Source organism: Conger conger, chromosome 2 (genome assembly GCF_963514075.1).
Source record: "Conger conger chromosome 2, fConCon1.1, whole genome shotgun sequence".
In the NCBI taxonomy this organism is placed as follows: Eukaryota; Metazoa; Chordata; class Actinopteri; order Anguilliformes; family Congridae; genus Conger; species Conger conger.
Genome location: NC_083761.1, coordinates 30,140,640 through 30,168,622, shown reverse-complemented (window position 1 = coordinate 30,168,622; position 27,983 = coordinate 30,140,640).

Here is a 27,983-nt window from a genome sequence, read left to right as displayed (position 1 = left end):
CAATATTATCCGACACTTCGTAGAGAAATTATTAAACCAAGATAAAAGGAGACATTTGGCCAATAGATGGCACCCGTGTATAAGCGGGCAGTATAGCGTAATGGTTAGGGCGGTGGATTAAGGCACGCAATTTCAGCCGTTCGATCCCCGCTGCAGCCACAATGAATTTGAATAGTTTCTTGAAGCCAATTGTTTTCATTTTGAGTGCATGTTTATGGCCTAATGACTTTTCAAGCATAAATTGTGCCTCCCCGTGTAAAAACTATGGAAATTAATTAATCTCTGCTCTCCGTACAGGACTGTAGCATGTTATCACAATGTGCAAGCAAGACGTTATTTTTATTTCATTCTACATAGTCTGATGTGGCTGAAACTTCACACGTTCATTTTTGGAGTGTAATCTCATCCATTTTCCAATAAAGGCTAAATGGCAAAGCGCCACCCGCTGGCAACAGGAAGTGAGCCTTATATTGCATTCTTAAGCATTATTTTTCAATGGGTTCATGACATTCACGGTAAATGTGGTCAGCATGATGCTAGGATGGTCCTGACAAAACAGATTTTTGATTTACTGGCATGATATAGCTATGGTCAGGCACATAAAAAACACATCATGCCAGACAAACAGGAAGTGGTCATACTTAAATTCTCCAATGTCTGATGTGACTGCAACTTTACACAGATGCTCAGTGTTGGAGTGTAATCAAATCCATATTCCAAAAACGACTCAATGTTATAGCAGCATCATCTGGAAACAGGAATTGACCTTAATTTCGCTGAACATCTTCCGATGTGGCTGAAAATGTACAAATATGTTTATTTCTGGAGTGTAATCAAATTCAAAAAACATACACTGATCAATAATATAGCGCCACCATCTGGCAACAGGAAGTGAGGCTTATATCATTGATGCATTCCAATAGCAGCGCCAACATCTTCATTGATCAAAGGGAAATTCCTGTGCACACTATACGTTGTCCAGGAAGGTGATTATTTCCAAAGTGTGTACATGTTGTGAAACATGTCATTGGCAGAACTATGCCACCAAGGCGGTTGCCCCCATGGGGCTTGGGCCCGTTCATTGCTGCTTGCAGCTATATTTAGGGCCCAAGCACCGTAGGGTGCGAAGGACCCTATTGTTATTGGAAGGATTATTATTATTATTATTATTATTATTATTATTATTATTAGGGCCCAAGCACCGTAGGGTGCGAAGGACCCTATTGTTATTGTAAAGATTATTATTATTATTATTATTATTATTATTATTATTATTATTATTCTTTTTTCTATATGCAAATGGGCCTTTTTGAGGTGCTTGCCATGCATAAAAAGTCTGGGAATTTTGCACACACATCAGAAATGAGGACCTTCAGGATTGATTAGATGCTCAAAGCTGGGCGTGGCCGAGAGACTCCACAGCGCCCCCTATCGCATTGTCATCTATTGTGGGCAGGCACTTTGAGCTCCCTTCACAAAATTTAGTACGCATATAGCACTCCTCGGAACAAAAACATTTATAATTTGCATCTAATAAAATATATAAACAGGAAGTCAGCAATTTTGGATTTTGTGCGTTTTACACGTACTACACTTTTAAGTACTCCTCCTAGGGGGTTCATCACATTCACACCACCTGTGGTCAGAATGGTCTCAAGATAGTCATGATGCTAAATTGCCAGGATATTTTTGATATCTCAAACGGGACAGTCACGGGGAGGATTACAATTTTTATGTCACGCCACGCCAACAGGAAGTGGCCATAATTTCATGGTCTACATTGTCTGATCTGGCTGATATTTTAGAAATTTGTTTATTGTTGGAGTGTAATCACATCCATATCCCAAGAACAGGTCAGTGTTATAGCGCCACCATCTGGCAATAGGAAGTGAGGTCTTTAACATATTTGTATGCCTTCCTGCTAGGGCATTCAGCACATTCACACCAAATGCAGTCAGCATGATCTTAAGATAGTCCTTGCGCTAAGTTTTGAAGGGATTTTTGATATCTCAAACGGTATGGAAATGGCGAGTCGTACAGTACACATATTGCGTGCAAAAAAATGACTTTTTTTCCGACATCGTCCGATCTGGCTGATATTTTACAAATATGTTCACTGTAGCAGTACAATATCAGATATATACATATCAATCGGGGCGTGGCTAGACAGCGCCCCCTATAATTATTATTCTCTTTTTTTTCAATGTATTTTGCATTTTTGAGGTGCTTGCCATGGATGGAAACTCACAGAATTTTGCAGACACATGAGAAGTGTTGGCTGTCAGGATCTTTCAGATGCTCAGACCTGGGCGTGGCCAAGGGACTCCACAGCGCCCCCTAATGCTTTGTCTTCTATTGTGGACAGGCACTTTGAGCTACCTTCACCTAATTTGGTATGCATGTGGGACTCCTCTGCACAAACACATTTCTCATTTGCATCGAAACAAATATGTAAACAGGAAGTCAGCCATTTTGAATTTTGTGCATTTTACACGTACTACACTTTTAAGTACTCCTCCTAGGGGGTTCATTGCATTCACACGAAATGTGGACAAATTGGTCTCAGGATAGTCATGATACTAATTCCAAAGGATATTTTTGATATCTCAAACGGTATGGTCATGGCGAGGCGTACAATTTTCATGTCACGCCGCGCCAACAGGAAGTAGCCATAAATTCATGGTCTACATTGTCTGATCTGGCTGATATTTTACAAATATGTTCACTGTTAGAGTGTAATCACATCCAAATACCAAGAAGAAATCAATGTTATAGCGCCACCATCTGGCAACGGACGTGAGGTTTTTATCATGTTTGTATGCGTTCCTGCTAAGGTATTCATCACATTCACACCAAATGTAGTCATCATGATCTTAGAATAGTCCTGACCCTAAATGACGAAAGGGTTTTTGATATCTCAAACGGTTTGGCAATGGCGAGGCGTAGAGTACACACGTTATGCCCAAAAACAGGAAGTGGGCTTAATTCCGTTCTACATCATCTGATCGGGCTGATATTTTACAAATATATTCACTTTTGGAGTGCAATCACATCCATATCCACATTCATCTGGGCGTGGCTACACAGCGCCCCCTATGGCTTTTTTCTAATATTGTGGACATATACTTTCACGTAAATGCACCACGTCTGGTAGGCATAAGGGTCTCCTCAAGACACACACATTTCTCATTTGCATCCCTTAACTTTTCCCAACAGGAAGTGAGCTATTTTGGATTTTGTGTGTTTTTAAGTGTTTTTTCAGGTACCAAACTTTGAAATACTCTTCCTAGGGGGTTCATCACATTCACACAAAATGTGGTCAGCATGATATTATAGCCCTGACACACAACTATGAACTGATTTTTAATATCTTGGAATGGTATGGCTATGGTCAGCCTTAAAATTAACTTGTAATGTTGCCCAAATAGGAAAATTATATATTAAATAATTTCAAAAAGGTATTAAATTCTACATTGCCTGATTTTGAGGCTACATCTTTTCACATATGTTCATTGTTGGAGTGTCATCACATCCATTAAACAATAATAGTTTACTATTTTCGCTGGAGACTCATTATCTCCAGTCTTAAAACTTCAACTCAAGTCGCAACTGACTCTCCCATTTCTAATACGCGACTGCCATCTAGTGGCAAAGGTTAGTATTCTTTCTAATTTTCGGTATTGTTTCTCTTTTTCTTGGATAAAGTGATTTCTCAACGACAAGTTTTGTTTCTTTTTGCGAGCCAGTAACCATAACGATGTATGAGTAACAGCGGCAGCCTACGTGACAAAATGTACTGAAAACACCCAGCCCACAGCAACGTTTTTTCTCATCTATCTTAATTAACTCGATTGAATAACTAAAATAAAAAACAGGCTTTTACTGGCAGGAAAGTATCATTAACACATATAATGCATATATTGCTTTGACGTTCAATGTTATTTGGATTTTAAAAAAACCGTATTGTAGCATTTTAAGGACTCAATACAAAACAGCTGTTCGGAAAGTTGGCTTGAAAACCAAGAAGCCTTATTAAGGAATTCGAGCCGTTTCTATTTGACTTCATTCGATTGAAGTGAATGCCGTAACCCAATTAAATGTAATTCGCGTCGGAATACACATAATAGCCTACACTGTCAACGTGAAAAAAAAATATATAGAGGTTTAAATCGATCCTGTATTGGGACATTTGTTATGATGGCTGGTGCAACGGGCATTTTCGGTACCGTTGACCATAATCGAATGCTAGCATTTATATCATTACACTGACCAAGTCCTGTTAAAAAGCACATTTTTGGTTCCTTTGTGGAAACAGTGAAGTTGTCTACACAATCTGTTCTACTCACAGACTAACTGCGTCGCTGTAACTTCCCCCCATTTCTGATACGGCGATTCAATTTATTGGCAGAAAGTGGTACTTTCATTTTTTTCTTCCTTCAAGTGATTTTTCAACGATAGGTTTTTGTTTTTTTCTAGCAGCAGTAGGCATAACGATGTATGATTTACAGCTGCAGCCTACGTGACAAAATGTATTGACAACACGCAGCCCGACGTTTCTTTGCATTCATTTTCATTACATGAATTGAATAACTAAAATAAATATTAAAATTAAAAACATTTAAAGACTTAAAGACAGGCTTTAACTGGCAGGAGAGTATCATATTTTTAAAAGATTAACACATGAAGTCAAAAAGAAACTTTAGCGTCTGAGGTGGCTCTGCTCGAACGCTGTGTTAACATGAGACCGTTTTGTTCAACAAAGGTATCACATGCAGGTCGTTGCGAGATGACACGCACGGGCTAACAGCAGCCAGCCAGTCCACTGTCTGTGTGAGTCAAAAAACAGGTCAGCTACGTTGGTTTACATGAATCGAAAACTTTCAGTTAAATCGCCAGCTATGTTAGTTTATTAGGCTTGTCATTAAACACGAATTAAGAGAACATACAATTTCGCTAGGAATGGTAAATTAATATGAAAATACTGTATTGAGGGCAGAGAGTTGGCATCTCTTTTAGATTTGGCTGAACAAATGCGTTTCAGGCAGCATAATTACAAGTGAAATGGAAAAGAATGATGCAGGTTAACTAGACGTTTCGTGCAATATTATCCGACACTTCGTAGAGAAATTATTAAACCAAGATAAAAGGAGACATTTGGCCAATAGATGGCACCCGTGTATAAGCGGGCAGTATAGCGTAATGGTTAGGGCGGTGGATTAAGGCACGCAAATTCAGCCGTTCTATCCCCGCTGCAGCCACAATGAATTTGAATAGTTTCTTGAAGCCAATTGTTTTCATTTTGAGTGCATGTTTATGGCCTAATGACTTTTCAAGCATAAATTGTGCCTCCCCGTGTAAAAACTATGGAAATTAATTAATCTCTGCTCTCCATACAGGACTGTAGCATGTTATCACAATGTGCAAGCAAGACGTTATTTTTATTTCATTCTACATTGTCTGATGTGGCTGAAACTTCACACGTTCATTTTTGGAGTGTAATCTCATCCATTTTCCAATAAAGGCTAAATGGCAAAGCGCCACCCGCTGGCAACAGGAAGTGAGCCTTATATTGCATTCTTAAGCATTATTTTTCAATGGGTTCATGACATTCACGGTAAATGTGGTCAGCATGATGCTAGGATGGTCCTGACAAAACAGATTTTTGATTTACTGGGATGATATAGCTATGGTCAGGCACATAAAAAACACATCATGCCAGACAAACAGGAAGTGGTCATACTTAAATTCTCCAATGTCTGATGTGACTGCAACTTTACACAGATGCTCAGTGTTGGAGTGTAATCAAATCCATATTCCAAAAACGACTCAATGTTATAGCAGCATCATCTGGAAACAGGAATTGACCTTAATTTCACTCGACATCTTCCGATGTGGCTGAAAATGTAGAAATATTTTTATTATTGGAGTGTAATTAAATCCATATATCAAAAATGGCTCAATGTTATAGCGCCACCTGCTGGCAACAGGAAGTGGCCTTAATTTCACTCAACATCTTCCGATGTGGCTTAGAATTTAGAAATAGGTTTATTATTGGAGTGTAATCAAATTCAAAAACCATACATGGTTCAATATTATAGCGCCACCATCTGGCAACAGGAAGTGAGGCTTATATCATTGATGCATTCCAATAGCAGCACCAACATCCTCATTGATCAAAGGGGAATTCCTGTGCACACTATACGTTGTCCAGGAAGGTGATTATTTCCAAAGTGTGTACATGTTGTGAAACATGTCATTGGCACAACTATGCCACCAAGGCGGTTGCGCCCATGGTGCTTGGGCCCGTTCATTGATGCTTGCAGCTATATTTATTATTATTATTCTTTTTTTTTCAATGTTTTGTGCATTTTTGAGGTGCTTGCCATGGATGAAAACTCACAGAATTTTGCACACACATCAGAAGTGGTGGCTGTCAGGTTGTCTCAGATGCGCAGACCTGGGCGTGGCTGAGGGACTCCACAGCGCCCCCTATCGCATTGTCATCTATTGTGGGCAGGCACTTTGAGCTACCTTCACAAAATTTAGTACGCATATAGCACTCCTCGGTCCAAACACATTTCTCATTCGCATTTAATCAAATATACAAACAGGAAGTCAGCCATTTTGGATTTTGTGCGTTTTACACGTACTGCACTTTTAAGTACTCCTCCTAGGGGGTTCATCACATTCACACCACCTGTGGTCAGAATGGTCTGAAGATATTCATGATGCTAAATTGCCAGGATATTTTTGATAGCTCAAACGGGACGGTCCTGGGGAGGCGTAGAATTTTTATGTCACGCCACGCCAACAGGAAGTGGCCGTAATTTCATGGTCTCCATCGTCTGATCTGGCTGATATTTTAGAAATACGTTTAGTGTTGGAGTATAATCACATCCATATCCCAAGAACGGGTCAATGTTATAGCGCCACCATCTGGCAACAGGAAGTGAGGTCTTTATTATATTTGTATGCCTTCCTGCTAGGGCATTCATCACATTCACACGAAATGTGGTCCGCATGATCTTAGGATAGTCATGACCATAAGCTGTGAAGGGATTTTTGATATCTCAAACGGTATGGAAATGGCGAGTCGTACAGTACACATATTGCGTGCAAAAAAATGACTTTTTTTTTGACATCGTCCGATCTGGCTGATATTTTACAAATATGTTCACTGTTGGAGTACAATATGAAATATATACATATCAATCGGGGCGTGGCTAGACAGCGCCCCCTATAATTATTATTCTCTTTTTTTTCAATGAATTTTGCATTTTTGAGGTGCTTGCCATGGATGAAAACTCACGGAATTTTGCACACACATGAGAAGTGTTGGCTGTCAGGATGTATCAGATGCTCAGACCTGGGCGTGGCCGAGGGACTCCACAGCGCCCCCTAATGCTTTGTCTTCTATTGTGGACAGGCACTTTGAGCTACCTTCACCTAATTTGGTGTGCATGTGGGCCTCCTCTGGACAAACACATTTCTCATTCGCATCGAATGAAATATGTGAACAGGAAGTCAGCCATTTTGAATTTTGTGCATTTTACACGTACTACACTTTTAAGTACTCCTCCTAGGGGGTTCATTGCATTCACACGACATGTGGTCAAATTGGTCTCAGGATAGTCATGATACTAATTCTGAAGGATATTTTTGATATCTCAAACGGTATGGTCATGGCGAGGCGTACAATTTTCATGTCACGCCGCGCCAACAGGAAGTAGCCATAAATTCATGGTCTACATTGTCTGATCTGGCTGATATTTTACAAATATGTTCACTGTTAGAGTGTAATCACATCCATATACCAAGAATAAATCAATGTTATAGCGCCACCATCTGGCAACGGAAGTGAGGTTTTTATCATGTTTGTATGCGTTCCTGCTAGGGTATTCATCACATTCACACCAAATGTAGTCATCATGATCTTAGAATAGTCCTGACCCTAAATGACGAAAGGATTTTTGATATCTCAAACGGTTTGGCAATGGCGAGGCGTATAATACACACGTTACGCCCAAAAACAGGAAGTGGGCTTAATTCCGTTCTACATCATCTGATCGGGCTGATATTTTACAAATATATTCACTTTTGGAGTGCAATCACATCCATATCCACATTCATCTGGGCGTGGCTACACAGCGCCCCCTATGGCTTTTTTCTAATATTGTGGACATATACTTTCACGTAAATGCACCACGTCTGGTAGGCATAAGGGTCTCCTCAAGACACACACATTTCTCATTTGCATCCCTTAAGTTTTCCCTACAGGAAGTGAGCTATTTTGGATTTTGTGTGTTTTTAAGTGTTTTTTCACGTACCAAACTTTGAAATACTCTTCCTAGGGGGTTCATCACATTCACACAAAATGTGGTCAGCATGATATTATAGCCCTGACACACAACTATTAACTGATTTTTAATATCTTGGAATGGTATGGCTATGGTCAGCCTTAAAATTAACTTGAAATGCTGCCCAAACAGTTCATGTTTTAATACAATTATGTATTAAATAATTTCATAAAGGTATTAAATTCTACATTGCCTGATTTTGAGGCTACAACTTTTCACATATGTTCATTGTTGGAGTGTCATCACATCCATTAAGCAATAATAGTTCACTATTTTCGCTGGAGACTCATTATATCCAGTCTTAAAACTTCAACGCAAGTCGCAAATGACTCTCCCATTTCTAATACGCGACTGCCATCTACTGGCAAAAGTTGGTATTGCATATATCTTGCAATGACGTTCAATGTTATTTGGTTTAAAAAAAACCGTGTTGTAGCATTTTAAGGACTCAATACAAAACAGCTGTTCGGAAAGTTAGCTTGAAAATCAAGAAGCCTTATTAAGGAATTCGAGCCGTTTCTATTTGACTTCATTCGGTTGAAGTGAATGCCGTAACCCAATTAAATGTAATTCGCGTCGGAATACACATAATAGCCTACACTGTCAACGTGAAATAAAAATATATAGAGGTTTAAATCGATCCTATATTGGGACATTTGTTATGATGGCTGGTGCAACGGGCATTTTCGGTACCGTTGACCATAATCGAATGCTAGCATTTATATCATTACACTGACCAAGTCCTGTTAAAAAGCACATCACCTTTGTGGAAACAGTGAAGTTGTCTACACAATCTGTTCTACTCACAGACTAACTGCGTCGCTGTAACTTCCCCCCATTTCTGATACGGGGATTCCATTTATTGGCAGAAAGTGGAACTTTTATATTTTTCTTCCTTCAAGTGATTTTTCAACGATAGGTTTTTTTTTTTTTTCTAGCGAGCCAGTAGGCATAACGATGTATGATTTACAGCTGCAGCCTACGTGACAAAATGTATTGACAACACCCAGCCCGACGTTTCTTTGCATCTATTTTCATTTTTGAATAGAATATCTGAAATAAATATTAAAGACATTTAATGACTGTCTTTAACTGGCAGGAGAGTAGCATATATTTAAAAGAGTCAAAAGTCAAAAAGAAACGTTAACGTTTGAGATGGCTGTGGTCCAACTCTGTGTTAACATGAGACCGTTATGTTCAACAAAGGTATGGCATGCAGGTCGTTGCGAGATGACGCGCATTGGCTAACAGCAGCCAGCCTGTCCACTGTCTGTGTGAGTCAAAAAAACAGGTCAGCTACGTTTGTTTACATGAATAGAAAACTTTCAGTTAAATCGCCAGCTATGTTAGTTTATTTTGCTTGTCATTAAACACGAATTAAGAGAACATACAATTTCGCTAGGAATTTTTGACTTAATATGAAAATACCGGATTGAGGGCAGAGACTTGGCATCTCCTTTAGATTTGGCTGAACAAATGCGTTTCAGGCAGCATAATTACCGGTGAAATGGAAAAGAATGATGCTGGCTAACTCGACGTTTAATGCAATATTATCCGACACTTCGGAGAGAAATTATTTAACCAGGATTAAAGGAAACATACAACTTTTGGCCAATAGATGGCGTACGTGTATAAGAGGGCAGTATAGCTTAATGGTTCAGACAGTGGATTAAGACATGCAATGTCCGCGGTTCCATCCCCGGTGCGGCCACAATAAAGATGAATAGTTTCTTTACGCCAATGGTTCTATTTTGAGTGCATATTTATAACCGAATGACTTCTCAAGCGTAAATTGTGCCTCCCGCTGTAAAATCTATTGAAATTAATTCATCTCTGCTCTCCATACAGGACTGGAGCATATTATTACACTGTGCAAGCAAGAAGTAATTTTTTTTTCATTCTACATTGTCTGATGTGGCAGAAACTTCACACATGTTCATTTTTGGAGTGTAATCTCATCCATATACCAAGAAAGGCTCAATGGCATAGCGCCACCATCTGGCAACAGGAAGTGGCTTTAATTTTACTTGACATCTTCCAATTTGGCTGAAAATGGACAAATATGTTAATTATTGGAGTGTAATCAAATCCATGAACCATACACGGCTCAATATTATACCGCCACCATCTGGCAACAGGAAGTGGCTTAAATTTTACGTGACATCTTCCAATTTGGCTGAAAATGTACAAATATGTTAATTATTGGAGTGAAATCAAATCCATAAACCATACACGGCTCAATATTATAGCGCCACCATCTGGCAATAGGAAGTCAGGCTTATATCATTGATGCATTCCAATAGCAGCAGAAACATCTTCATTGATCAAAGGGAAATTCCTGTGCACACTATACGTTGTCCAGGAAGGTGATTATTTCCAAAGTGTGTACATGTTGTGAAACATGTCATTGGCACAACTATGCCACCAAGGCGGTTGCGCCCATGGTGCTTGGGCCCGTTCATTGCTGCTTGCAGCTATATTTATTATTATTATTCTTTTTTCTATATGCAAATGGGCCTTTTTGAGGTGCTTGCCATGCATAAAAAGTCTGGGAATTTTGCACACACATCAGAAATGAGGACCTTCAGGATTGATTAGATGCTCAGACCTGGGCGTGGCCGAGAGACTCCACAGCGCCCCCTATCGCATTGTCATCCATTGTGGGCAGGCACTTTGAGCTACCTTCACAAAATTTAGTACGCATATAGCACTCCTCGGACCAAAAACATTTATAATTTGCATCTAATCAAATATACAAACAGGAAGTCAGCAATTTTGGATTTTGTGCGTTTTACACGTACTGCACTTTTAAGTACTCCTCCTAGGGGGTTCATCACATTCACACCACCTGTGGTCAGAATGGTCTCAGGCTATTCATGATGCTAAATTGCCAGGATATTTTTGATAGCTCAAACGGGACGGTCCTGGGGAGGCGTAGAATTTTTATGTCACGCCGCGCCAACAGGAAGTGGCCATAATTTCATGGTCTACATTGTCTGATCTGGCTGATATTTTAGAAATTTGTTTATTGTTGGAGTGTAATCACATCCATATCCCAAGAACAGGTCAATGTTATAGCGCCACCATCTGGCAACAGGAAGTGAGGTCTTTAACATATTTGTATGCATTCCTGCTAGGGCATTCAGCACATTCACACCAAATGCGGTCAGCATGATCTTAAGATAGTCCTTACGCTAAGTTGTGAAGGGATTTTTGATATCTCAAACGGTATGGAAATGGCGAGTCGTACAGTACACATATTGCGTGCAAAAAAATGACTTTTTTTTCGACATCGTCCGATCTGGCTGATATTTTACAAATATGTTCACTGTAGCAGTACAATATCAGATATATACATATCAATCGGGGCGTGGCTAGACAGCGCCCCCTATAATTATTATTCTCTTTTTTTTCAATGTATTTTGCATTTTTGAGGTTCTTGCCATGGATGGAAACTCACAGAATTTTGCACACACATGAGAAGTGTTGGCTGTCAGGATGTATCAGATGCTCAGACCTGGGCGTGGCCGAGGGACTCCACAGCGCCCCCTAATGCTTTGTCTTCTATTGTGGACAGGCACTTTGAGCTACCTTCACCTAATTTGGTATGCATGTGGGGCTCCTCTGGACAAACACATTTCTCATTCTCATCGAATCAAATATGTGAACAGGAAGTCAGCCATTTTGAATTTTGTGCATTTTACACGTACTACACTTTTAAGTACTCCTCCTAGGGGGTTCATTGCATTCACACGAAATGTGGTCAAAGTGGTCTCAGGATAGTCATGATACTAATTCCAAAGGATATTTTTGATATCTCAAACGGTATGGTCATGGCGAGGCGTACAATTTTCATGTCACGCCGCGCCAACAGGAAGTAGCCATAAATTCATGGTCTACATTGTCTGATCTGGCTGATATTTTACAAATATGTTCACTGTTAGAGTGTAATCACATCTAAATACCAAGAAGAAATCAATGTTATAGCGCCACCATCTGGCAACGGACGTGAGGTTTTTATCATGTTTGTATGCGTTCCTGCTAAGGTATTCATCACATTCACACCAAATGTAGTCATCATGATCTTAGAATAGTCCTGACCCTAAATGACGAAAGGATTTTTGATATCTCAAACGGTTTGGCAATGGCGAGGCGTATAATACACACGTTACGCCCAAAAACAGGAAGTGAGCTTAATTCCGTTCTACATCATCTGATCGGGCTGATATTTTACAAATATATTCACTTTTGGAGTGCAATCACATCCATATCCACATTCACCTGGGCGTGGCTACACAGCGCCCCCTATGGCTTTTTTCTAATATTGTGGACATATACTTTCAAGTAAATGCACCACGTCTGGTAGCCATAAGGGTCTCCTCAAGACACACACATTTCTCATTTGCATCCCTAAACTTTTCCCAACAGGAAGTGAGCTATTTTGGATTTTGTGTGTTTTTAAGTGTTTTTTCACGTACCAAACTTTGAAATACTCTTCCTAGGGGGTTCATCACATTCACACAAAATGTGGTCAGCATGATATTATAGGCCTGACACACAACTATGAACTGATTTTTAATATCTTGGAATGGTATGGCTCTGGTCAGCCTTAAAATTAACTTGTAATGCTGCCCAAACAGTTTATGTTTTAATACAATTATGTCTTAAATAATTTCAAAAAGGTATTAAATTCTACATTGCCTGATTTTGAGGCTAACACTTTTCACATATGTTCATTGTTGGAGTGTCATCACATCCATTAAGCAATAATAGTTCACTATTTTCGCTGGAGACTCATTATATCCAGTCTTAAAACTTCAACTCAAGTCGCAAATGACTCTCCCATTTCTAATACGCGACTGCCATCTACTGGCAAAAGTTGGTATTGTTTCTCAAGTAATTCCTCAATGACAAGTTTAGTTTCTTTTTGCGAGCCAGTAACCAGAACGATGTATGAGTAACAGCGGCAGCCTACGTGACAAAATGTACTGACAACACCCAGCCCACAGCAACGTTTTTTCTCATCTACCTTAATTATATGGATTGAATAACTAAAATAAAAGACAGGCTTTTACTGGCAGGAAAGTAGCATATATTTCAAAGATTAACACATATAATGCATATCTTGCAATGACGTTCAATGTTATTTGGTTTAAAAAAAACCGTGTTGTAGCATTTTAAGGACTCAATACAAAACAGCTGTTCGGAAAGTTGGCTTGAAAACCAAGAAGCCTTATTAAGGAATTCGAGCCGTTTCTATTTGACTTCATTCGATTGAAGTGAATGCCGTAACCCAATTAAATGTAATTCGCGTCGGAATACACATAATAGCCTACACTGTGAACGTGAAATAAAAATATATAGAGGTTTAAATCGATCCTGTATTGGGACATTTGTTATGATGGCTGGTGCAACAGGCATTTTCGGGACCGTTGACCATAATCGAATGCTAGCATTTATATCATTACACTGACCAAGTCCTGTTAAAAAGCACATTTTTGGTTAATTTGTGGAAACGGTGAAGTTGTCTACACAATCTATTCTACTCACAGACTAACTGCGTCGCTGTAACTTCCCCCCATTTCTGATACGAGGATTCCATTTATTGGTAGAAAGTGGTTATTTTTTTATTTTTATTCCTTCAAGTGATTTTTCAACGATAGGTTTTTGTTTTTTTCTAGCGAGCCAGTAGGCATAACGATGTATGATTTACAGCTGCAGCCTACGTGACAAAATGTATTGACAACACCCAGCCCGACGTTTCTTTGCATCTATTTTCATTATATGAATTGCATATCTGAAATAAATATTAAAGACATTTAATGACTGTCTTTAACTGGCAGGAGAGTATCATATATTTAAAAGATTAAGACATGAAGTCAAAAAGAAACGTGAGCGTTTGAGGTGGCTCTGGTCGAACTCTGTGTTAACATGAGACCGTTATGTTCAACAATGGTATCTCATGCAGGTCGTTGCGAGATGAGAGGCATGGGCTAACAGCAGCCAGCCTGTCCACTGTCTGTGTGAGTCAAAAAACAGGTCAGCTACGTTGGTTTACAGGAATTGAAAACTTTCAGTTAAATCGCCAGCTATGTTAGTTTATTTTGCTTGTCATTAAACACGAATTAAGAGAACATACAATTTCGCTAGGAATTTTTGACTTAATATGAAAATACCGGATTGAGGGCAGAGACTTGGCATCTCCTTTAGATTTGGCAGAACAAATGCGTTTCAGGCAGCATAATTACCGGTGAAATGGAAAAGAATGATGCTGGCTAACTCGACGTTTAATGCAATATTATCAGACACTTCATAGAGAAATTATTTAACCAAGATAAAAGGAAACATACAACTTTTGGCCAATAGACGGCGTACGTGTATAAGAGGGCAGTTTAGCTTAATGGTTCATGCAGTGGAGTAAGGCATGCACGGTCCGCGGTTCCATCCCCGGTGCGGCCACAATAAAGTTGAATAGTTTCTTTAAGCCAATGGTTTTATTTTGAGTGCATATTTATAACCAAATGACTTCTCAAGCATAAATTGTGCCTCCCGCTGTAAAATCTATGGAAATTAATTCATCTCTGCTCTCCATACAGGACTGGAGCATGTTATCACAATGTGCAAGCAAGAAGTTATTTTTGTTTCATTCTACATTGTCTGATGTGGCTGAAACTTCACACATGTTCATTTTTGGAGTGTAATCTCATCCATATACCAATAAAGGCTCAATGGCATAGCGCCACCATCTGGCAAAAGGAAGTGGCCTTAATTTCACTGGACATCTTCCGATGTGGCTGAAAATATAGAAATATTTTTATTATTGGAGTGTAATTTAATCCATATACCAAAAATGGCTCAATGTTATAGCGCCACCATCTGCCAACAGGAAGTGACTTTAAATTTACTCGACATCTTCCAATTTGGCTGAAAATGTACAAATATGTTAATTATTGGAGTGTAATCAAATCCATGAACCATACACGGCTCAATATTATAGCGCCACCAACTGGCAATTGGAAGTGAGGCTTATATCATTGATGCATTCCAATAGCAGCAGCAACATCTTCATTGATCAAAGTGGAATTCCTGTGCACACTATACGTTGTCCAGGAAGCTGATTATTTCCAAAGTGTGTACATATTGTGAAACATGTCATTGGCACAACTATGCCACCAAGGCGGTTGCGCCCCTGGTGCTTGGGCCCGTTCATTGCTGCTTGCAGCTATATTTATTATTATTATTCTTTCTCTTCCGTCAAATGGGCATTTTTGAGGGCCTTGCCCTGGCTAAAAAGTCTTGAAATTTTGCAGACACATCAGAAGTGGTGGCCGTCAGGATGTATCAGATGCTCAGACCTGGGTGTGGCCGAGGGACTCCACAGCGCCCCCTATTGCGCTGACCCCCCCCCCCCCCCCCCGCATTGTTGTCTATGTGGGCAGGCACTTTGAGCTACATGAACCTAATTTGGTTGGCATGTGTGGCTCCTCAATTGAAACACATTTCTCATTCGCATTGATGCAAATATGCGAACAGGAAGTCAGCCATTTTGAATTTTGTGCGTTTTCACATGTACTACACTTTTAAGTACTCCTCCTAGGCGGTTCATCGCATTCACACCAAATGGGGTAAGAATGGTCTCAATATAGTCATGATTCTAAATTGCCAGGATATTTTTGATATCTCAAACGGTATGGTCATGGCGAGGCGTACAATTTTTATGTCACGCCGCGCCAAAAGGAAGTGGCCATAATTTTGTGGTTTACATCGTCTGATCTGGCTGATATTTCACAAATATGTTCATTGTGTGAGTATACTCACATCCATGTCCCAAGAAGAAGTCAATGTTATAGCGCCACCATCTGGTAACAGGAAGTGAGGTTTTTATCATATTTGTATGTGTTCCTGCTAGGGTATTCATCACATTCACACCAAATGAAGTCAGCATGATCTTAGGATAGTCCTGACCCTAAAAGCCAAACGGATTTTTGATATCTCAAATGGTTTGGCAATGGCGAGGCGTACAATACACACGTTACGAGCGAAAACAGGAAGTGGGCTTAATTCCGTTCTACATTGTCTGATTGGGCTGAAATTTTACAGATATATTCACTTTTGGAGTGCAATCACATCCATATCCACATACATCTGGGCGTGGCTACGCAGCACCCCCTATGGTTCTTTTCTAATATTGTGGACATATACTTTCACGTAAATTCACCGAATATGGTATGCATATGGGTCTCCTCAAGACACACACATTTCTCATTTGCATCCCATAACTTTTCCAAACAGGAAGTGAGCTATTCTGGATTTTGTGTGTTTTTAAGTGTTTTTACACGTACCAAATTCTGAAATACTCCTCCTAGGGAGTTCATCACATTCACACCAAATGTGGTGAGAATGGTCTCAGGATAATCCTGATGCTAAATTGAAAGGATATTTCTGATATGTCAAACGGTACGGCTATGGCTAGGCATACAATTTGAGGTCTCGCCGCGGCAACAGGAAGTGTTCGTAATTTCATTCTAGATGGTCTGATCTGGTTGATATTACACAGATATGTTCGTTGTGGGAGTGTAATCACATCCATATCCCAAAAATGACTCAATGTTATAGCGCCACCATCTGGCAACAGGAAGTGGCATTAATTTTACTCGACATCTTCCGATGTGGCCGAAAATTTAGAAATATGTATATTGTTGGAGTGTAATTAAATCCATATTCCAAAAATGACTCAATGTTATAGCGCCACCATCTGGAAACTAGAACATTGAATTTACCTTAATTTCACTCAACATCTTCCGATGTGGCTGAAAATATTGAAATAGATTCATTATTGGAGTGTAATCAAATTCAAAAACCATACACGGCTCAATATCATAGCGCCACCATCTGGCAACAGGAAGTGAGTCTTATATCATTGATGCATTCCAATAGCAACACCAACATCTTCATTGATCAAAGGGGAATTCCTGTGCACACTATACATTGCCAAGGAAGGTGATTATTTCCAAAGTGTGTACATATTGTTAAACATGTCATTGGCACAACTATGCCACCAAGGCGGTTGCGCCCATGGTGCTTGGGCCCGTTCATTGCTGCTTGCAGCTATATTTATTAGGGCCCAAGCACCGTAGGGTGCGAAGGACCCTATTGTTATTGGAAGGATTATTATTATTATTATTATTATTATTATTATTATTATTCTTTTTCATCAGGCAAATGGGCTTTTTTGAGGGCCTTGCCATGCGTAAAAAGTCTTGACCTTTTGCACACACATCAGAAGTGGTTGCTGTCAGGAGCTCTCAGATGCTCAGACCTGGGCGTGGCCGAGGGACTCCACAGCGCCCCCTATTGCATTGTCTTCTATTGTGGGCAGGCACTTTGAGCTACCTGCACCTAATTTGGTGGCCAAATAGCGCTCCTCGGTCCAAACACATTTCTCATTCGGATCAAATCAAATATCCAAACAGGAAGTCAGCCATTTTGGATTTTCTGAGTTTTACACGTACTACACTTTTAAGTACTCCTCCTAGGGGGTTCATCGCATTCACACCAACTGTGGTCAGAATGGTCTCAGGATAGTCATGATGCTAAATTGCCAGGATATTTTTGATAGCTCAAACGGGACAGTCACGGGGAGGATTACAATTTTTATGTCACGCCACGCCAACAGGAAGTGGCCATAATTTCATGGTCTACATTGTCTGATCTGGCTGATATTTTAGAAATTTGTTTATTGTTGGAGTGTAATCACATCCATATCCCAAGAACAGGTCAGTGTTATAGCGCCACCATCTGGCAATAGGAAGTGAGGTCTTTAACATATTTGTATGCCTTCCTGCTAGGGCATTCAGCACATTCACACCAAATGCGGTCAGCATGATCGTAAGATAGTCCTTACGCTAAGTTGTGAAGGGATTTTTGATATCTCAAACGGTATGGAAATGGCGAGTCGTACAGTACACATATTGCGTGCAAAAAAATGACTTTTTTTTCGACATCGTCCGATCTGGCTGATATTTTACAAATATGTTCATTGTAGCAGTACAATATCAGATATATACATATCAATCGGGGCGTGGCTAGACAGCGCCCCCTATAATTATTATTCTCTTTTTTTTCAATGTATTTTGCATTTTTGAGGTGCTTGCCATGGATGGAAACTCACAGAATTTTGCACACACATGAGAAGTGTTGGCTTTCAGGATGTTTCAGATGCTCAGACCTGGGCGTGGCCGAGGGACTCCACAGCGCCCCCTAATGCTTTGTCTTCTATTGTGGACAGGCACTTTGAGCTACCTTCACCTAATTTGGTAAGCATGTGGGACTCCTCTGGACAAACACATTTCTCATTCGCATCGAATCAAAAATGTAAACAGGAAGTCAGCCATTTTGAATTTTGTGCATTTTACACGTACTACACTTTTAAGTACTCCTCCTAGGGGGTTCATTGCATTCACACGAAATGTGGTCAAATTGGTCTCAGGATAGTCATGATACTAATTCCAAAGGATATTTTTGATATCTCAAACGGTATGGTCATGGCGAGGCGTACAATTTTCATGTCACGCCGCGCCAACAGGAAGTTGCCATAAATTCATGGTCTACATTGTCTGATCTGGCTGATATTTTACAAATATGTTCACTGTTAGAGTGTAATCACATCCAAATACCAAGAAGAAATCAATGTTATAGCGCCACCATCTGGCAACGGACGTGAGGTTTTTATCATGTTTGTATGCGTTCCTGCTAAGGTATTCATCACATTCACACCAAATGTAGAGATCATGATCGTAGAATAGTCCTGACCCTAAATGACGAAAGGATTTTTGATATCTCAAACGGTTTGGCAATGGCGAGGCGTATAATACACACGTTACGCCCAAAAACAGGAAGTGGGCTTAATTCCGTTCTACATCATCTGATCGGGCTGATATTTTACAAATATATTCACTTTTGGAGTGCAATCACATCCATATCCACATTCATCTGGGCGTGGCTACACAGCGCCCCCTATGGCTTTTTTCTAATATTGTGGACATATACTTTCACGTAAATGCACCACGTCTGGAAGGCATAAGGGTCTCCTCAAGACACACACATTTCTCATTTGCATCCCTTAACTTTTCCCAACAGGAAGTGAGCTATTTTGGATTTTGTGTGTTTTTAAGTGTTTTTTCACGTACCAAACTTTGAAATACTCTTCCTAGGGGGTTCATCACATTCACACAAAATGTGGTCAGCAGGATATTATAGCCCTGACACACAACTATGAACTGATTTTTAATATCTTGGAATGGTATGGCTATGGTCAGCCTTAAAATTAACTTGTAATGCTGCCCAAACAGTTCATGTTTTAATACAATTATGTATTAAATAATTTCAAAAAGGTATTAAATTCTACATTGCCTGATTTTGAGGCTACAACTTTTCATATATGTTCATTGTTGGAGTGTCATCACATCCATTAAGCAATAATAGTTCACTATTTTCGCTGGAGACTCATTATATCCAGTCTTAAAACTTCAAGGCAAGTCGCAAATGACTCTCCCATTTCTAATACGCGACTGCCATCTACTGGCAAAACTTGGTATTGTTTCTCAAGTGATTTCTCAAATACAAGTTTTGTTTCTTTTTGCGAGCCAGTAACCATAACGATGTATGAGTAACAGCGGCAGCCTACGTGACAAAATGTACTGACAACACCCAGCCCACAGCAACGTTTTTTCTCATCCACCTTAATTTTATGGATTGAATAACTAAAATAAAAGACAGGCTTTTACTGGCAGGAAAGTATCATATATTTCAAAGATTAACACATATAATGCATATCTTGCAATGACGTTCAATGTTATTTGGTTTATAAAAAACCGTGTTGTAGCATTTTAAGGACTCAATACAAAACAGCTGTTCGGAAAGTTAGCTTGAAAACCAAGAAGCCTTATTAAGGATTTCGAGCCGTTTCTATTTGACTTCATTCGATTGAAGTGAATGCCGTAACCCAATTAAATGTAATTCGCGTCGGAATACACATAATAGCCTACACTGTCAACGTGAAATAAAAATATATAGAGGTTTAAATCGATCCTATATTGGGACATTTGTTATGATGGCTGGTGCAACGGGCATTTTCGGTACCGTTGACCATAATCGAATGCTAGCATTTATATCATTACACTGACCAAGTCCTGTTAAAAAGCACATTTTTGGTTCCTTTGTGGAAACAGTGAAGTTGTCTACACAATCTATTCTACTCACAGACTAACTGCGTCGCTGTAACTTCCCCCCATTTCTGATACGGGGATTCCATTTATTGGCAGAAAGTGGAACTTTTATATTTTTCTTCCTTCAACTGATTTTTCAACGATAGGTTTTTTTTTTTTTTCTAGCGAGCCAGTAGGCATAACGATGTATGATTTACAGCTGCAGCCTACGTGACAAAATGTATTGACAACACCCAGCCCGACGTTTCTTTGCATCTATTTTCATTTTTGAATAGAATATCTGAAATAAATATTAAAGACATTTAATGACTGTCTTTAACTGGCAGGAGAGTAGCATATATTTAAAAGAGTCAAAAGTCAAAAAGAAACGTTAACGTTTGAGATGGCTCTGGTCGAACTCTGTGTTAACATGAGACCGTTATGTTCAACAAAGGTATGGCATGAAGGTCGTTGCGAGATGACGCGCATTGGCTAACAGCAGCCAGCCTGTCCACTGTCTGTGTGAGTCAAAAAAACAGGTCAGCTACGTTTGTTTACATGAATAGAAAACTTTCAGTTAAATCGCCAGATATGTTAGTTTATTTTGCTTGTCATTAAACACGAATTAAGAGAACATACAATTTCGCTAGGAATTTTTGACTTAATATGAAAATACCGGATTGAGGGCAGAGACTTGGCATCTCCTTTAGATTTGGCTGAACAAATGCGTTTCAGGCAGCATAATTACCGGTGAAATGGAAAAGAATGATGCTGGCTAACTCGACGTTTAATGCAATATTATCCGACACTTCGGAGAGAAATTATTTAACCAGGATGAAAGGAAACATACAACTTTTGGCCAATAGATGGCGTACGTGTATAAGAGGGCAGTATAGCTTAATGGTTCAAACAGTGGATTAAGACATGCAAGGTCCGCGGTTCCATCCCCGGTGCGGCCACAATAAAGTTGAATAGTTTCTTTACGCCAATGGTTTTATTTTGAGTGCATATTTATAACCGAATGACTTCTCAAGCGTAAATTGTGCCTCCCGCTGTAAAATCTATTGAAATTAATTAATCTCTGCTCTCCATACAGGACTGGAGCATATTATTACACTGTGCAAGCAAGAAGTAATTTTTGTTTCATTCTACATTGTCTGATGTGGCAGAAACTTCACACATGTTCATTTTTGGAGTGTAATCTCATCCATATACCAAGAAAGGCTCAATGGCATAGCGCCACCATCTGGCAAAAGGAAGTGGCTTTAATTTTACTTGACATCTTCCAATTTGGCTGAAAATGTACAAATATGTTAATTATTGGAGTGTAATCAAATCCATTAACCATACACGGCTCAATATTATACCGCCACCATCTGGCAACAGGAAGTGGCTTAAATTTTACTTGACATCTTCCAATTTGGCTGAAAATGTACAAATATGTTAATTATTGGAGTGAAATCAAATCCATAAACCATACACGGCTCAATATTATAGCGCCACCATCTGGCAATAGGAAGTGAGGCTTATATCATTGATGCATTCCAATAGCAGCAGAAACATCTTCATTGATCAAAGGGGAATTCCTGTGCACACTATACGTTGTCCAGGAAGGTGATTATTTCCAAAGTGTGTACATATTGTGAAACATGTCATTGGCACAACTATGCCACCAAGGCGGTTGCGCCCATGGTGCTTGGGCCCGTTCATTGCTGCTTGCAGCTATATTTATTATTATTCTTTTTTCTATATGCAAATGGGCCTTTTTGAGGTGCTTGCCATGAATGAAAACTCACGGAATTTTGCACACACATCAGAAGTGGTGGCTGTCAGGATCTCTCAGATGCTCAGACCTGGGCGTCGCTGAGGGACTCCACAGCGCCCCCTATCGCATTGTCTTCTATTGTGGGCAGGCACTTTGAGCTACCTGCACCAAATTTAGTATGCATATAGCACTCCTCAGGCCAAACACATTTCAAATTCGCATCTAATCAAATATGTGAACAGGAAGTCAGCCATTTTGGATTTTGTGCGTTTTACACGTTCTACACTTTTAAGTACTCCTCCTAGGGGGTTCATCGCATTCACACCAACTGTGGTCAGAATGGTCTCAGGATAGTCATGATACTAAATTGCCAGGATATTTTTGATAGCTCAAACGGGACAGTCACGGGGAGGATTACAATTTTTATGTCACGCCACGCCAACAGCAAGTGGCCGTAATTTCATGGTCGACATCGTCTGATCTGGCTGATATTTTAGAAATACGTTTATTGTTGGAGTATAAACACATCCATATCCCAAGAACGGGTCAATGTTATAGCGCCACCATCTGGCAACAGGAAGTGCGGTCTTCATCATATTTGTATGCCTTCCTGCTAGGGCATTCATCACATTCACACCAAATGTGGTCAGCATGATCTTAAGATAGTCCTTACACTAAATTGCGAAGGGATTTTTGATATCTCAAACGGTATGGAAATGGCGAGTTGTAGAGTAGACATAGTGTGTGCAAAAAAATGACTTTTTTTTCGATATCGTCCGATCAGGCTGATATTTTAGAAATATGTTCACTCTTGGAATACAATATCAAATATATACATATCAATCGGGGCGTGGCTAGACAGCGCCCCCTATAATTATTATAATCTTTTTTTTCTATGTTTTATGCATTTTTGAGGTGCTTGCCATGGATGAAAACTCACAGAATTTTGCACACACATGAGAAGTGGTGTCTCTCAGGAACTGTCAGATGCTCAGACCTGGGCGTGGCCAAGGGACTCCACAGCGCCCCCTATTGCTTTGTCTTCTATTGTGGACAGGCACTTTGAGCTACCTACACCTAATTTTGTAGGTTTGTGGGGCTCCTCTGCCCAAACACAATTCTCATTCGCATCGAATCAAATATGTGAACAGGAAGTCAGCCATTTTGAATTTTGTGCGTTTTACACGTACTACACTTTTAAGTACTCCTCCTAGGGGGTTCATCGCATTCAAACCACATGTGGTCAAAGTGGTCTCAGGATAGTTATGATACTAATTCCGAAGGATATTTTTGATATCTCAAACGGTATGGTCATGGCGAGGAGTACAATTTTCATGTCACGCCACGCCAACAGGAAGTAGCCATAAATTCATGGTCTACATTGTCTGATCTGGCTGATATTTTACAAATATGTTCACTGTTAGAGTGTAATCACATCCATATACCAAGAAGAAATCAATGTTATAGCGCCACCATCTGGCAACAGGAAGTGAGGTTTTTATCATATTTGTATGCCTTCCTGCTAGGGTATTCATCACATTCACACCAAATGGAGTCATCATGATCTGAGAATAGTCCTGACCCTAAATGACAAAAGGATTTTTGATATCTCAAACGGTTTGGCAATGGCGAGGCGTATAATACACACGTTACGCCCAAAAACAGGAAGTGGGCTTAATTCCGTTCTACATCATCTGATCGGGCTGATATTTTACAAATATATTCACTTTTGGAGTGCAATCACATCCATATCCACATTCATCTGGGCGTGGCTACACAGCGCCCCCTATGGTTCTTTTCTAATATTGTGGACATATACTTTCACGTAAATGCACCACGTCTGGTAGGCATATGGGTCTCCTCAAGACACACACATTTCTCATTTGCATCCCTTAACTTTTCCCAACAGGAAGTGAGCTATTTTGGATTTTGTGTGTTTTTAAGTGTTTTTTCACGTACCAAACTTTGAAATACTCTTCCTAGGGGGTTCATCACATTCACACAAAATGTGGTCAGCATGATATTATAGCCCTGACACACAACTGTGAACTGATTTTTAATAACTTGGAATGGTATGGCTATGGTCAGCCTTAAAATTAACTTGTAATGCTGCCCAAACAGGAAAATTATGTATTAAATCATTTCAAAAAGGTATTAAATTCTACATTGCCTGATTTTGAGGCTACAACTTTTCACATATGTTCATTGTTGGAGTGTCATCACATCCATTAAGCAATAATAGTTCACTATTTTCGCTGGAGACTCATTATATCCAGTCTTAAAACTTCAACGCAAGTCGCAACTGACTCTCCCATTTCTAATACGCGACTGCCATCTACTGGCAAAGGTTAGTATTCTATCTAATTTTCTTGGATGAAGTGATTTCTCAATGACAAGTTTTGTTTCTTTTTGCGAGCCAGTAACCATAACGATGTATGAGTAACAGCGGCAGCCTACGTGACAAAATGTACTGACAACAACCAGCCCATAGCAACGTTTTTTTCATCTACTTTAATTATATGCATTGAATAACTAAAATAAAAGACAGTCTTTTACTGGCAGGAAAGTATCATATATTTAAAAGATTAACACATATAATGCAGATCTTGCCTTGACGTTCAATGTTATTTGGTTTAAAAAAAAACGTAGTGTAGCATTTTAAGGACTCAACACAAAACAGCCGTTCGGAAAGTTGGGTTGAAAACCAAGAAGCCTTATTAAGGAATTCGAGCCGTTTCTATTTGACTTCATTCGATTCAAGTGAATGCCGTAACCCAATTAAATGTAATTCGCGTCGCAATACACACAATCGCCTACACTGTCAACGTGAAATAAAAATATATAGAGGTTTAAATCGATCCTATATTGGGACATTTGTTATGATGGCTGGTGCAACGGGCATTTTCGGTACCGTTGACCATAATCGAATGCTAGCATTTATATCATTACACTGACCAAGTCCTGTTAAAAAGCACATTTTTGGTTCCTTTGTGGAAACAGTGAAGTTGTCTACATAATCTATTCTACTCACAGACTAACTGCGTCGCTGTAACTTCCCCCCATTTCTGATACGGGGATTCCATTTATTGGCAGGAATTGGTACTTTTATTTTTTTCTTCCTTCAAGTGATTTTTCAACGATAGGTTTTTGTTTTTTTCTAGCGAGCCAGTAGGCATAACGATGTATGATTTACAGCTGCAGCCTACGTGACAAAATGTATTGACAACACCCAGCCCGACGTTTCTTTGCATCTATTTTCATTATATGAATTGAATATCTAAAATAAATATTAAAGACATTTAAAGACTTAAAGACAGGCTTTAACTGGCAGGAGAGTATCATATATTTAAAAGATTAACACATATAATGCATATCTTGCATTGACGTTAAATGGTATTTTGTTAAAAAAAAAAAAACGTATTGTAGCATTTTCAGGACTCAATACAAAACTGCTGTTCGGAAAGTTAGCTTGAAAACCAAGAAGCCTTATTTAGGAATTCGCGCCGTTTCTATTTGACTTCATTCGATTGAAGTGAATGCCGTAACCCAATTAAATGGAATTCGCGTCGGAATACACATAATAGCCTGCATTGTCAACGTGAAATAAAAATATATAGAGGTTTAAATCGATCCTATATTGGGACTTTTGTTATCATGGCTGGTGCAACGGGCATTTTCGGTACCATTGACCATAATCGAATGCTAGCATTTATATCATTAAACTGACCAAGTCCTGTTAAAAAGCACACTTTAGACTCCTTTGTGGAAACAGTGAAGTTGTCTACACAATATATTCTACTCACAGACTAACTGCGTCGCTGTAACTTCCCCCCATTTCTGAAACGGTGATTCCATTTATTGGCAAAAAGTGGTACTTTGATTTTTTTCTTCCTTCAAGTGATTTTTCAACGATAGGTTTTCGTTTTTTATATCGAGCCAGTAGGCATAACGATGTATGATTTACAGCTGCAGCCTACGTGACAAAATGTATTGACAACACCCAGCCCGACGTTTCTTTGCATCTATTTTCATTATTTTAATTGAATATCTAAAATAAATATTAAAGACATTTAATGACTGTCTTTAACTGGCAGGAGAGTGTCATATATTTAAAAGAGTAACACATGAAGTCAAAAAGAAACGGTAGCGTTTGAGGTGGCTCTGCTCGAACGCTGTGTTAACAAGAGACCGTTATGTTCAACAAAGGTATCGCATGCACGTCGTTGCGTAGCCTGTCCACTGTCTGTGTGAGTCAAAAAACAGGTCAGCTACGTTGGTTTACATGAATAGAAAACTTTCAGTTAAATCGCCAGCTATGTTAGTTTATTTTGCTTGTCATTAAACACGAATTAAGAGAACATACAATTTCGCTAGGAATTTTTGACTTAATATGAAAATACCGGATTGAGGGCAGAGACTTGGCATCTCCTTTAGATTTGGCTGAACAAATGCGTTTCAGACAGCATAATTACCGGTGAAATGGAAAAGAATGATGCTGGCTAACTAGACTTTTAATGCAATATTATCCGACACTTCGGCGAGAAATTATTTAACCAAGATGAAAGGAAACATACAACATTTGGCCAATAGATGGCGCCCGTGTATAAGAGGGCAGTATACCTTAATGGTTTAGGCAGTGGATTAAGACATGCAAGGTCGGCGGTTCTATCCCCAGTGCGGTCACAATGAAGTTGAATAGTTTGTTTAAGCCAATGGTTTTATTTTGATTGCATATTTATAACCGAATGACTTTTCAAGCATAAAATGTGCCTCTCGCTGTAAAATCTATGGAAATTAATTCATCTCTGCTCTCCATGCAGGACTGTAGCACGTTATTACAATGTGTTTGTTGTTTTTGTTTCATTCTACATTGTCTGATGTGGCTGAAACTTCACACATGTTCATTTTTGGAGTGTAATCTCATCCATATACCAATAAAGGCTCAATGGCATTGCGCCACAATCTGGCAACAGGAAGTGGCCTTAATTTCACTCGACATCTTCCAATGTGGCTGAAAATGTAGAAATATTTTTATTATTGGAGTGTAATTAAATCCATATACCAAAAATGGCTCAATGTTATAGCGCCACCATCTGGCAAAAGGAAGTGACTTTAATTTTACTCGACATCTTCCAATTTGGCTGAAAATGTACAAATATGTTAATTATTGGAGTGTAATCAAATCCATAAACCATACACGGCTCAATATTATAGCGCCACCATCTGGCAACAGGAAGTGAGGCTTATATCATTGATGCATTCCAATAGCAGCAGCAACATCTTCATTGATCAAAGGGGAATTCCTGTGCACACTATACGTTGTCCAGGAAGGTGATTATTTCCAAAGTGTGTACATATTGTGAAACATGTCATTGGCACAACTATGCCACCAAGGCGGTTGCGCCCCTGGTGCTTGGGCCCGTTCATTGCTGCTTGCAGCTATATTTAGGGCCCAAGCACCGTAGGGTGCGAAGGACCCTATTGTTATTGTAAAGATTATTATTATTATTATTATTAGGGCCCAAGCACCGTAGGGTGCGAAGGACCCTATTGTTATTGTAAAGATTATTATTATTATTATTATTATTATTATTATTATTATTAGGGCCCAAGCACCGTAGGGTGCGAAGGACCCTATTGTTATTGGAAGGATTA